This window comes from Perissodus microlepis, chromosome 1 (assembly GCF_051167445.1).
Source record: "Perissodus microlepis isolate ML-2025 ecotype Zambia chromosome 1, ASM5116744v1, whole genome shotgun sequence".
NCBI classification, from domain to species: Eukaryota; Metazoa; Chordata; class Actinopteri; order Cichliformes; family Cichlidae; genus Perissodus; species Perissodus microlepis.
The window spans coordinates 30,520,973-30,535,107 of NC_140461.1; the positions used below are offsets into that span (position 1 = coordinate 30,520,973).

General features: G+C 38.2%; 2 protein-coding genes across 3 annotated transcripts in view; both read right to left on the minus strand.

The window, feature by feature from the left end:
• LOC146394066 (transmembrane protein 138-like) overlaps positions 1 to 14,135 on the minus strand; it is a 136,846-nt gene that overhangs the window by 122,286 nt on the left and 425 nt on the right. The window lies entirely within an intron of this gene.
• kcna4 (potassium voltage-gated channel, shaker-related subfamily, member 4) overlaps positions 1 to 14,135 on the minus strand; it is a 62,114-nt gene that overhangs the window by 43,381 nt on the left and 4,598 nt on the right. The window lies entirely within an intron of this gene.

Genomic DNA, 14,135 nt, shown 5'->3' on the forward strand with positions numbered 1-14,135 from the left:
GGAAACCAGAGTACGCAGAGAGAACCTACTGCAAACTTCGCCACATTGTGGATTTGAACCCAGGATCTTCTTGCTCTGAGGCAACAGCACGAACCACAATGGCATTAATCTGTCAATACAGACTTAACAAAAGTAGGAAAGCTATGCTTGATGATGCTTTATGTTGTTGTCCTTGACAAGTTAGAAATAGTAACAGCATACACGGTGTGGTTGTCTGCCTCTTGTAACCCCACTGATTTTCCTGTGGTTTGACATCTAATGTGATCTTGTGAATTTCGTGAGCCGACTCAAAAAAATGAAATTGGGTGGTTGTTACATGCATAAGATCCAAACTTGTAATTTGAACTAAATAATTCCATGTTTTTATGGTGAACGTAATTAAATCATGTAGCATCTGCATGAAATTCAGCAACTTAATTTGTTCTTGTTGAGATGACATCATACAATCTAGTAAGAGTGGCTGGATCCAGGCAACTAACCGCTCTTACTAGATTGTATGATGTCATCTCAACAAGAACAAATTAAGTTGCTGAATTTCATGCAGATGCTACATGATTTAATTAAGTTCACCATAAAAACATGGAATTATTCAAATTACAAGTTTGGATCTTATGCATGTAACAACCACCCAATTTCATTTTTTTTTGAGTGCACACACTATGCACCAGTCACATATTTTTAAATACAGCTAGAACTGTTCAAACGAATTCCCTTTAAATCATCAAAATGTGTTCCTTTTTTTTTGGTAGAAGTAGGGGATGTCTGTGTTGATTGTTCAAAATATATATAATCTAGCAAAAACATTTCTTCATTTATCAAAAACAAAATGTGTTTGGTTGTACCTTGCTTGCTCCTAGTTTTGTTGCGGTAATGAAGCACTCTTTTGATAACTACTTAAAGTTGGCTCTTCATCTGATTGATCGGCATGAAGAGTGTTGTGCTATGTCCACATCTGAATGTCTGTATCTATCTTAGCCCCTTCAATCCAAGCACTTTTTTAGGTACACTAACTTAAAGCTGCATTAACAGATCATTGGGAAATGCTTTAAGTATATTAAACAAGCCGACAAATATGTGATTTGCAACAATATTAGCTCTGATAAGGCTGGCATGCAGTTGCCCCTTCTTTCACGTCTATCCCCTCACTGGAGTCATGTGTCTGCCCAGTTGATAAATTCAAGCCTGCTATTTCCTATCATTTGCCCTCTTTGAGTCTTTGACTTTCTTCCTCGGTCTGTTTTTAACTTTGCCTTGCTGCTATCTGTTGCTTGGTTGCAGTATAAGTGATTGATGAGAGCAATAGAGCCATGTAGACAATTTGCAGCTTTTGTGGATAAATCAATTATCTAAAAGAGGCTAGAAAGTTGCACATCAATCCAGCACGCACATTGCACACAGTAATTTGAATCAATAATGGAGAGCATGTAGCTCTTTCGGTTTTCATATAATATTGCCTATCATTAAATTAAATACATAAGGTCCAGCAGGCTTAGTCTCCAGAAATATTAAGAAACACTCCTCCACACTGCTGCTTTAACACGATTAGGTCTGCATGAAAAGCTACTATGATATTTGTTTTAACATGTTATGTTGCTAATGTTGGGGCTGCGTGATGCTTCAGAAACACTTAATACAAAGCTACAGGATCAGTTTATGCTGTGGGCTACAACTGCAGTGTCTTCACTGCGTTAAAAGGGTAGCGAAATTTAAATGCGCCCTGCAATATATGTGTGTGTGTGTGTGTGTGTGTATATATGTAGTAACTACAAGTGTCATCTCATTTCCACTCTAATCTAATGAAATGTAGACACTGACATTGTATTAACATGATGCACTGCCTGACCCTAACACCACCTTGTCATCAGGTTTCGTTTGTCCTATCCACTCAAGTCCACTCAAGGAGAATTTGTCTGTTATCTAATCGCAAGTAGCTTGTAGCATTTAGACCAAACAGTTTCGACAGCACACTTTAATTGCACTTCTGACCGCCGCTAAATGTATGAAACACAGAGAAAAGTCCAATGAATCAATACTTTCTTCCTGACAAGCAAATGCACTGGCATAAGACAGACAGAGTCTTATGTTTAGTAATTGCAGCAATGATTTTAGTCTAATCTAGTCTAATTATAATGACATGTATGTACGATTTCAAGCTTAAAACGAGTATTTGGCATATATGTTTGTCCATTTCAGTGCTGACATGCTTGGAGCAAATAACAGTGAGATAAGTCCACTTTGGCAGTACTTGTACCTCTTTAGTAACAGAGAACACAGAGACATCTGGCCTAATGAGATGCTCGGGTTTCCCTGGGTTTGTTTCTTGTAACTGATTTCAAAGACAGCTGCAGCTCTGTATATGGTCAGGACTTCAACCAAGTCCCTTATCTTATAAATATGAACAAAAAAAATTGCAACTTCAAAGAGCATTTGAAAAAGTTAATTATGTTTTACTCTTGGACAGCCTTTCTGTAGATAATACTGACTTTATATGGTGATAAAAATGATATGAACATTATCTGCTGTTCTCTACATTGTGTATCACCTTTTGTGGCTGATCTCACAGTTGCAGCCTCAGAAGATAAAGAGCCATATTGCACCTTTAGGGTATAATGGCTTGTCACTGTGGCATTACACAAGCACTGCTGCGCGCACTTGGCAGTATTTGTACTCTTGTCATTTCCAGTCTTGATCTTCATCAGCGTCGTAACTCTGCTGACGATTTCTGTACTTTAATGCAACTGTACAAAAAGTGACTGATTAAAAAGGGTGAAAATGTATCTTTATCTACCTGACATTTGTGGCACTGATATGCAGAAAAACATGCAGAATGAAATGGGAATTAAATGTTTTTTAAATAGCTACATTAAATTAAAAAAGCAAAAACAAAACAAAAACCTTGAAATAGAAGTGTAAAATGTATATTTTACCCCATTTCATTTCCAATGTGTCCAAGCATACTGTCTTCTGATATTGGTCATTTTTCTTAACTGTTTGGGAAAATAAATCGACCTTTTTTGGACTTCAGAGAGGTACATGTAGTTATCTTTTGGTCCAATGATTAGCCCTAGGGGTTGCATTTGTGCATTTGTACCTAAATGGATTTTCAATGTACAGCTTTTAAATTCTTTATCTTTGAATATTAATGATAAAACTAATTGTAATTCATGGAAACTAATAAACAGCTAGACATAAAAACCAGAGTCTCTATTATCTGATCTAAAGGAACATTTTTAACAAGCGTTCTGCTTGACAGTTGTAGTTTGTGTAGCAGTGGCCACATTTTTAGTTTCAAAAGTTGAGAGCCTAAGAAGTACAGAAATGCAATCTCGAAGTCATCTGACGGCAGAGTAGCCTTTTTATTAGCACTTTTTGATTTATTAGTATTTTTAAACAGTGATGACACAAAGAACACGAAGAATTACTGCTTCCTCTAAAGGCTAAGTTATTAGATTATAGCCTAAGGGTTCTCAGATTGCGACCATCCAAACACCATTTCTGTTTCCAAATATAAATGAAACTTAAATTACCCACGTACGGTTTACAATACAATCTAAAAGTGCATATATGACTATTTGTCAGGCTTGCCCTTCACTGATTTTCTGGCACATGCTGATGTGTGTTTCTAGATTTCCACAGTTGATAAACAGCATCTGCGGCCTCTCAAACGTTTACAGGACCAGCAGGGCGCCCATCCTCTGTTCGCCAGCTCATCTTCACAGGGAGCAGGAGAGAAAACTTTTTTTTTTATGGTTGAGCAGCTGCTCTATTTAATCAAATCTGAAGCTTGTTCACAAAAAGCTGCAGCGCTGTGGGGTTTTAGGTACCACTCTGGAAAATGAGGGGTGAAAAAAGCCTCAACTTGATATGACAAATCTTTGAAATGCTTACCTTTCCCAATCCCATAACAAATCTGTAATCCTCTGTTGCCCCAGATTGACTGTGTGTGACAGCAAACTTCATCAACACTTTGACCCCTCATACCTCTGTGTACACTACCGGTAAACTGGCCATTTAAATACTGAAATATTAATCCATTTTTTTTTTAGAAACGAAATAAACTCTGCATTCGAACAAAATGAAGTTAGAATTTTATATTGCAAAGTAAAGACCCTACAATATAGAAAGAAACCCCAACAATCAGATCACACCCTATGAGGAATTGGCGACAGTGGGAAGGAAAAACTCCCTTTTAACAGGAAGAAACCTCCAGCGGAATCAGACTCAGGGAGGGACAGTCAGGTGCCGCGACCATCTGGGGGTGAGCGGAGGAAGACAAGACAAAAGAGAGACATGGGAGAAAGAGCCAGAGCTTAATAATTTATCAATCAATCAATCAATCAAGGCTTTATTTGCCACATGCAGGTTGCCCTGCAGTGAAATGGGACCCCCCCCCGACCTTACACACACAACACAGACATCACATGGGGATACAGGTCGGAGATCTGTAGCGTTACAGAAAAAAACTGAAATATACACTACAATGGGAAAGTACAAGAGGAAAAAAGAGACCTCTACTCATGCTGGGCTCCTGGGAGGACAACACGAGAACAGGAAACAAAAAAACTCCTCTGCACTAAAAGCACATAAATGTCCACAGCACAACATTATGGAACACGTGACAAGCCACAGGGTTGGGTAGGGGGTGAGGAGTAATCCGAAGCAAACACAGCAGCCATCCTGCCCAGTGCGGGCCCAGACCCACCGTGTTCTCCAGGAGGTTGTATTTATCCGCAACACCTTAAAGGTCGATCAGTGAAAATATTGTCTGACATTAAAGCAGTCCGTGGTGCAAAAAAGGTTGGGGACCGCTGTATTATACCATAACTAACGGAGGTTTCGGGGTCATCTGGTCCAGCTCTAAATATAAGTTTTATCAAAAATTAATATCGGCACTTAATATCTGCCACCTGAATCAAAACTGTTAGCTGGCTCCATAACAGAGGGGACTGAAAACTACTGAAAACTCCTGGAATCAAAAGTAAGCCTGAAGTCTGAGCACAAAGTGCTCTGTTAGGATAATAAGGTACTATGAAGAGGACAGAAAAAACAAAACAAAAATAAAAACAAACCAGCTTTTTTTTTCTTTTAAATGCTGAACATGCAACAAGCACCATTTTTAATAACTGTAAGGCAATAACATAAACTGTGGGCGGCGAAATCCAATACGGAAGCATATGAGTAATTAGCAATACAATCTTCACGTCTAGAGTGAAGTAACACAATAAAGCCAGAGATGCTGTCAGATTAATGCAGCCAGTTGGAAAGAGGGTATACAGTGGAGGGTGCAGAGAATCAGGTTGCTATTCTTCAATAGAAGGACATTATGTAACTGCTACATGGAAACCACAAGCTGGTTTAAACTTACAATAGAGATGTAATCCCAGGTGTGTTTTATTAACTGCTCCTGTTCAGTGGGGCTGTGAATACAGCGGATACATGGAAAACTGGAGGAACCCAAGTGTCTTTGTCAAATGCATGATGGGCTGGAGCAATTAGGATGTTGACGTGGATCAATTAGCGAGTCAAACCTCTTCAAATGGTTGTTTATCACGTTAAATAAAAATAAAGGTAGTTTACAGTGATAGCAATGCCATATTAACCATTAATTGTTTAATCTTTTAAACAATATGCTCTGATAAGTAAAGATTAGCAATACTCTGGATTTTTCTGACTAAAAGCGAAACCGCAGCACAAATACTGTTGTTATTGCAAAAGTTTATATATGCCAATGCGGTTAGCGAGTCGGCTTGCTGGGCTGTAAAAGTATTTCATAAGCTTCATCTCGAGTCGGTCTAACAATTAAAATCAAGTGCATTCTTTATTGAACCGTCCATTTACAATAAAAGATAATGAATAATCGGAGATGTTATCCAAAACTGTAGGGTACTTTGATTACAAATGATGCTGAATAGCTCAGAAGTACACACAGTACAATAAAAATATACAGCAACCTCCCTCCAGTTGGAGGCAGAGTGCAAGGAGTTGCAGAAACCATCTGGTTTCCCAGAGGTTGAGAGCACAACAACCTCAACCCCTGTGCAACCACTACTGTGACTCAGCCTGGTTGTGTTCTGGTTACATTCCTATAGATATAGATATATAGCGACTGCATCACTATACTATGAATTTCTTTATTAAATCTTTGAGGTTCTGGCTACACTATAAATATAAGTAATTTATTTGAATTACTCTTTATATAGACTGCAGCAGATTAACAACAAACAGCAGCAGGTTTGTGATTTTCAACAATTTATCCCAGTTCATAGCCATAGTATCACAAACAGACTGCATGGAATTGCCAACTTGACCCCATTAAATCAAAAACTGATAGCAGACTGATTTTGTGTTATTGGCATTTTATCACCATGTTGATACACCAAAGTCACTTTGAAGCCAGAAAATAACTGTGAGTGCTTATTATTATTTCACATATGCACAGTAACTTTGTGCTGGTCTCCCAACACCGTTTTCCACCTACCGTGACTCCAGCCTTGGTGTGATATGGAACACGGCATGTAATCTTTTTCACTAAGAAGGGTATAATTTTAATCCATTCATAATGACTCAACACGAACCTGTAAGGATCATTCAGAAATCATGCCAGAACATACCCACCATTTGTAAAGCTGTCCACTGGGCTCAATTTGACCTTTTGCCAGATCATGTGATGTATGGTTGACACCACTGGGTTAAAGTTAGTTGGGCAAACTAACTTGTTATTCATATAAAAACTGTTTTAATAATTAAGATTTGTTTTGTTTTGTTTTTACTCTCTGGGATACCATCACCATAGACATCATCACTCTGGGCCTTTATTTCCAAAACTTCACAGACTTGCCATGCTAGTTTCTAACAGTGTCGGTCAAATTACTGGAAAAAAGTAATTAGTTACTAATAACTGATTACTTCTCCAAGAAAGTAATCCTGTTATTTTACTGATTACTTATTTTCAAAAGTAATTAATTACTTTATTACTTAGCTATTTAGTTACTTTTTAAAAACATGATACACAATCTGAAAATATAATAAAGCAATAGACCTTTCAGCCCAATTCTACTTTTCCTGCATAATCCATCATATAATCAAATGAAAAGGTCTGTTTTTAAAACTTGTTTTATTAGTTTTAATGTTTTAATTTTATGCACATTGCATCAAGCAAAAATTTAATTATATACAACGGTCTTTGACTTGAAGAAATTTGTTTAACATTTAAACCTATTTTCTGCATACTCCAGCATATAAAATAAAATATTTTTGTGTTTACATTCACTCTTTCAAATAGACGCAAGTAAAACACAGCAAAAAATAAATAAAATCAAAGACTCAGCTGCACTGAGTCCTGTCACTCTTAAATCTATTTTCACATGTTTAGCAGGAGTGGTGGGCCGATGCCACAGTGATCACGTCAATGGGGGGATCCGGGGATTTCTCTGTGAATTTCACATTCCCGTGGCGGCTTGCTAGGTGCTTGCTCAAATTTGAAGTTTAATTTTTCAATGTAGAAAGAAGTTTTCTTCCCACGCAGAGTGTACAGCAGACGCTAACAGTGTTGGTCAAGTTACTTGAAAAAAGTAATCAAAACTAATTACTGATTACTTCCCCAAAAAAGTAATCCCGTTACTTTACTGATTACTTATTTTCAAAAGTAATTAATTACTTAGTTACTTTTTAAAAACACAATTTACAACCTGAATAGGTGATAAAGCGATAGCTCTTTCAGCCCAATTCTACTTTTTCTGCATAATCCATCATACAAAATGTAATCAAATGGAAAAGTCTCCTTTTAAAACTTGTTTTATTAGTTTTAATCTTTTAACTTTATGCATCAAGCAAAAATTTAATTATATGCAACATTCTCTGACTGGAAGAAATTTGTTTAATATTTAAACCTATTTTCTGCACATTCCAGCACATAAAATAAAATAATTTTTGTGTTTACACTCACTCTTTCAAATAGATCCAAGTAAAACACAGCAGAAAATAAATAAAGTCAAAGACTAGTGGTCCTTTTGCTCTATTTTCACCTGTAAAGCAGGAGTTGGGTAGGCGGAGGTTTGCCCTGGTGCAGGTGTGCCGCAGCGGTGAGTTGAAGAATCCGCGAGTTTCTCTGTGAGTTTCTCATTACGTCGTAGCGCACTCGGTGCTTGCTTGGAAGTTTAGGGGTTTTTTTTCGCTTTAAAAAGAAGTTTTCTTCCCACGCACTCCATATTATCCATTGTTGATCTGCACACGTCTGTTGCTGCCACAGGCGTCGCACACTCGTACTTCATTGTCACGAGACACTATCACAAACAAAATCGCGGTTTAGTAACGCAGTTACGCAGCATGCTTACCAGAAAGTAACAGTAATCTAATTACTTTTTGCAATAGTAATCCCTTACTTTACTCGTTACTTGAAAAAAAGTAATCAGATTACAGTAGCGCATTACTGCCATCTCTGGTTGTTAGGCTATGACTGGATAAGGTTTGTTTGGGGGAGGTGTTCTTAACAGCAGGTAAACTAACCCAGAAATGCTAATCAGGCTTCTTTGCTTGATTAACGGAGCACTTCTTTTCTAATCCTTTCTCTGTCGGCTGTCTGTCTCTCAATTTTCTCTGACCAATTGATTTGGACGGCAGCTCAGCAATACCTTGTTAACAGCCTTCCTGAGTTTAAAGTGATTAATCACTCCTGCATTTTTTGAACTATTTACTAATGATTTTACAGGAACATAGATTGAATTCTTTTTTAACAAAAGAACAACAATTATCACAAATACTCGCACAGTGACAACAGCTGGGATCGTCTATTGTGCACGTTGGCAACGCAGCCGGCTGACAGCCTTTTATCAGGCCTGATTAATATATTGGCAAGACAGAAGAATGGAGAAGCATTCCAGCCTCATGAAATTCCACTCTGTTGTTTGGTTGTTTGCTCTTCTTGTTGCTCTGGATACTTCAACGGAAAAGATTTTATCATTGAGGCATGATGGCTGGTCTATGAGAAGATTATTTCCCATAATTACTTAAAACAGCAAATTAAGGATTCCTTTCTCAAACAAGAAGTCACTATTGTGTTGTTCCGGTCTACGATATTTTGACACATTAATGATTTTTTTTCACAAAGTCACTGCATTTATTTCAAAAAAGAAATGTGCAAGTGGATAATGTGGAAACTGTGAGAAGAATAAGAGCTTTTACTCTTCAAATTCCAAATATTTGGTTACCTTTTTTAAAGGAAATGACATACACTGAAAATTGTACACATCACGGTTTGTTTCACTTATTTTGGCTGATAAGACATGTCCTCAAGTGATTGTGTGGGCAAGTAGATATTATTTATTTGACAGCTTCCCATCTCTGCTAGGGCATCCCACTTTACACGGTGATGCTAAGGGAATGCACTTCTTCACACAGAAGTCACCATTCTCACATAAGTGGCAAATACAAAACATAAAAAGGGCTTGTTTAGGTCGCTTGTTGGTAATCAAATTACAGGAAAAGATGACTTTTTGACCACTGTGCATGAAAGCATGAAAATACAAGCACTCAAATGTGTTAGCGACACATGACAAAATCATGGCAGGTCCATTCCTTTGATCGGCAAGTGGAGTGAACTGGTGAGAAAAGGCAGCTTTGCATTGGCAACAAGGGGAAACGAACGAAGACCAATTAAAGCTTGGATGCCAGCAATGCACAAATATAAAACTGAAGTGAAATGAGGACTGAGACTAGTGCCGACTAGTAAAATCATTGCATGCCACGCTAAGTATGGCAGTTTCATGTAGCCCCCAGCATAGTTCCACCCACCTTCAGGCTAAGCCGAGGTCGAATCAACTACTAAAAACAAACTTCCTTTTATAAATGCAAAAAGCTATTACAATACAACCAAATATTAAGCAGATATTAAATTTCACCATCAGTTCCTACTTTATTCATTTCCATAATTTCTGATGTCATACTCACAATCAGAGATAAACTTGGCTGCATCTGTTTCACGGCCTTCTTCTGTGCCAAAGGCATTACATAAATTCAGGACACATAGTTTGAATGGCTGTGTAATCAAGCTACTGTTCCCAGAATAAACATTAGTTTGTAGGTTATATGCCAATTATAAGTCATAATAACATCATTGCTTAGTTAAGGTATTAAAATAGCATCATATAAGCTGAAAGCTCAGGTTTCAGGCTGCTCTAAACACTGTTTTTTTTCTACTCCTAGACCTTCATGATGTCACAGAAAGATACCCCGCCCACCTGCTATTCACACTAAAATATTTTGTTTCATATGCAGGTGATCTGAAGGGCTTGATACCACCCACTACTCAATGCTTTTTATTCCACTTGACATGCTTTACTGCTAATATAGAGTATCTGATAAGTTTTCAAAGTAAAAGACTGAGTCACTGCAGATTAGGTCCTGAAACTTAACATCCTAAAATTCAAACATCTCTAGTAGAGTCCAAGAATAGAAAATGGAGATGGAAAAGATAAGTCCCATTTAAGGTCAATAAATATTTTTGAACCTTTTGCCTATTTATTATACAATTAAAAGAGGAACAATTAAATATATTTAAATAAATAAACATAATTTAAATATAAATATATGTAATATTTGCTTTGTCACTGAACATAGTTTGGTCTTCATTGTAAGTAGACTGTCAAGCGCTCAGTCTGAATATGTTTTATCGGTCTGTCATTGACTATCTTTGATATGTTCCCTGCCTCTTGCCCAGTGTATTCTGGGATAGACTCCAGCCCTCTGTGACCCTGAGTGGGTATAAGCAGATGTAGAAGATGGATGGATGTCTTGGCTGCAGGTAGAAGTCATTTTCCAAACAGCTAAATGAGCCATTTGTCACAGGGGTCAGCCGTGACTTTGACCTATGGTTGTCAGCACAATTTGGCTTCTGTTATGCAGAGCAGGTTGTTTCAGCACAGAGGAGTCAACTCTCACACAAAATGTAGACAATGGACTCAAAGGTGTGAGGAGCTAAAATCAACAGATCATTTAAAACAGAAACCCGTGCGACAGCTATTCCAAAAAAAACCCCAAAAGACTGAGTACCAATCGATTATTCTTAACCATGGGCTGGATGACTGAAAACCTACACAGACATCATGGACGAGCTAACCACTGGGTTAGATTTCCCACAGAAGAAAGGCCACACACCATACCTAAATGCATTTGCAATGTTTTCATTGTTTCTGAAAACTATTGGGTGCAAACATTTTTGGATGGAGAGGAGGGGCAGTTGACAAGGAAGAGCGGAGAAAGCAGGGGCAATGACACGCAGGAAACGATCGGAGAAGACTCGAACCCCGGCCCCTGCAGCTCATTGCTCATTGTTGCTAGCTTAACCACGTCAGCTCTAGCAGCACCAAAAAAACAACAATTTTCTAATGCATAAAACATATAAGAGAATTCCATCTTAAAAACCAGACTATTTCTAAATAGGAACATAGCCCTCGCTCAGTTCTCCTGTATGTGTGAGCAGAAAGGTTTAAGAAGCACACTGGACAGGTCACCATACTATCACAGAGAGACAGACAACCACTAATGCTCACGAGATGGCGTAATGACCGTGAAAGCCATAGACAGAACCTGGCAAGTTGTTGCAACTGAGCATATATTGTTCTCGTTACGAGGCAGCGGTGATAACCACCACACCACCGTGCCACCCTGCTGTGCTAAATTTGGATGTTGTAATTTCTTTCTTTTTCACTTTTGACGGCAATAACTATACTTTGCTCTGATGTTGTCTTTTTAAAAATAATTCACTAGCTGGGTCCACGTCCTCATTTTGAGTTGGTCAGCGTTTTAGTAGGTAAAAGTGAATACTTTGACATGAATTGAGCTGCGGTTTGGCAGCCTGGCAGATCCTCATGTACTAAATAGGAGTGAAGAAGTTGACGAATGGAGAAGAAGGAGGCAGGGAGGGTGGGGCATGTACACAAGAATGAACAGATTGCAGAACTAGGGGAACCTATATAGATAGCAGCCGGAAGGAGCGTGATTGGAGGCGTGGTCCTGCTCCTGAAATTCAGATACATAATCTCCAATAAAGTAATAGTTTGAGTCCAAACTATTACATTAGGTTATGCAACATTAAGGTTGCATAAAAAAACCACCTCATCCTTTGTGTTTTAGAGCTGCACATCAACAAGCGCATTTGTAATGAACTTCAAAAAGTGAGCAAGATTCAGAGATCCTACTTGGCAGCCATGCGCGTTTGCCCGGCTTTGGCTCTGTACAGCAAAAATGTGACCACTAGACTGAAACGCTGCGGTTCACTGTTGTTTGTACAGTGTAGTACACAGGAGCAATGTAGACAACATTTATCAACAAGCACTCCATCGGCAGTGGTATAGTAGTATGGCTGTATTAGCACCTCTTACACGTGTTGGGCTATTATTAGTTCTATCATCAGTAAAGCTGTTGGATTCAGTCAAATAATTAACTTTAAAATCCATCTATTCATATAATAGATAAGAAAAGCAAAACGCACCCCTTTATAACAGAAGCAATGACACTGGAAAAATCTGATGCAGATGAGATTACTCAAACTATTCTCTGATTGCCAAAAATGGAAAACTTTGAGTTGATAACCTCACCTCATCTGTACTTCCTGTTCTTACATAACCAAATCTGACATTATGTGCTCCTCCCTTTTATGTTCTTTGGTACAATAAAAAGTGGTACATAAAGCAATACCTTTTGAAAAACAACCATAAATAACTCACTTGGTCACATGGCCCAGCCATATGGTTTAAATCTGCACTACAAAGACTCCCCCAGTACGTGGCAAAAGCACTCTATGAACAGTACGAGTCGCTGAGCTTCCATGGCTCAGGATGACACACGCCGTTGCAGTCAACTCAGCAGCTACAAGCCTTAAAATATGCCTGACCCACACACTTTGCATAAAAAATGTTTTGGATTTTGCCTCTTGCCATAAGCCACATTATGTAAGTGCAAAGTGTGAGGTATCAAGAGGAGATGGCCCTGTGCCAAGAGTGTGCTGTGATGCTGTGGGTGCAGGTGTTGAGAATATCTCGCGTGAAGAGTTCCTCTGAGGATAGAAAGCGCTCCGTGAGATAAATTATCACATGCTGATGCAGTGTTAGCGTGCAGAGGAACGCTGAGAAGCAATGACAGTGAGTGAGTGGCGAGGTGTCTGGTTCGATTTTATGAATACAGACGCATTGAGATTTGACTTAAGATGGGAACTGAGCGTTGATGTCATAGCATCTTTTGATGCATTCTGTAAGTATTCAGAAGACTGAAAAGTCTTGAGACAATCAACTTTTGTTTTCTTGACTTTTCCCAGCATGCAACACAGTTTTTAGAGTTTAAACAGTTTTTTGTTATTTGTTCTTACTGCACTACTTCTCTATTGGAAACAAAGGCCTAATGTGCCTAATGTATACATACGCGGTAAATCCCTTCAAATTTTAAACACAAAGACGTGCTTTAAAACTTGTAGTACTCTGCTTTGATTGCTTATTTGAAAAGTTCAACTGCTTGGCACAGGATGCCTCTTACTTCTCTAAGTTTGACTTATTTCTTGTGCATTGGAAGCTTTTAGTTTCCACATCCCACTTGTGTAAATGGCATATTTAACTTTGACTGGCTCTCAGACTATTTGATGTCACACAGTCCTGCTTGTGCATCCATGTCCTAAACTAAGATTTAGTGTAAGCACTCAGAGAAACTTTCCTCCTTCAGCAGATGGTTGTAAAAACATCCGTCTAGTGCCAGACACACACACACACACACACACACACACACACACACAAGCACGCACACACACAAGCACCCTCACATTCAAGTGAGGAACTTATTTCTTGTTTTTTTCCTCATCTGAAAAGCGAAAACTGGATTTTAAAAAAATCTTTAGCTAAAGCATTTGGAATTATAAAAACAGCAGTTTTTATAATTCAGTATATAACAAAACAGAACAAGTAAACAAGTAAAATGATCTTTTGATGTGCAGCAAAGCAGGGAGTAAATTCTGCAGCACTTTGCCATCATACTTAGAATTTAGTTTAGCAGAAACACAGTTCCTGGTGTTAGATCTTTCCAAATATTTGGCACAAATTCACAGCAATCTGACTTATGTCACCTTATTAGTTTTGCAGTTATTGGTTTTGCAT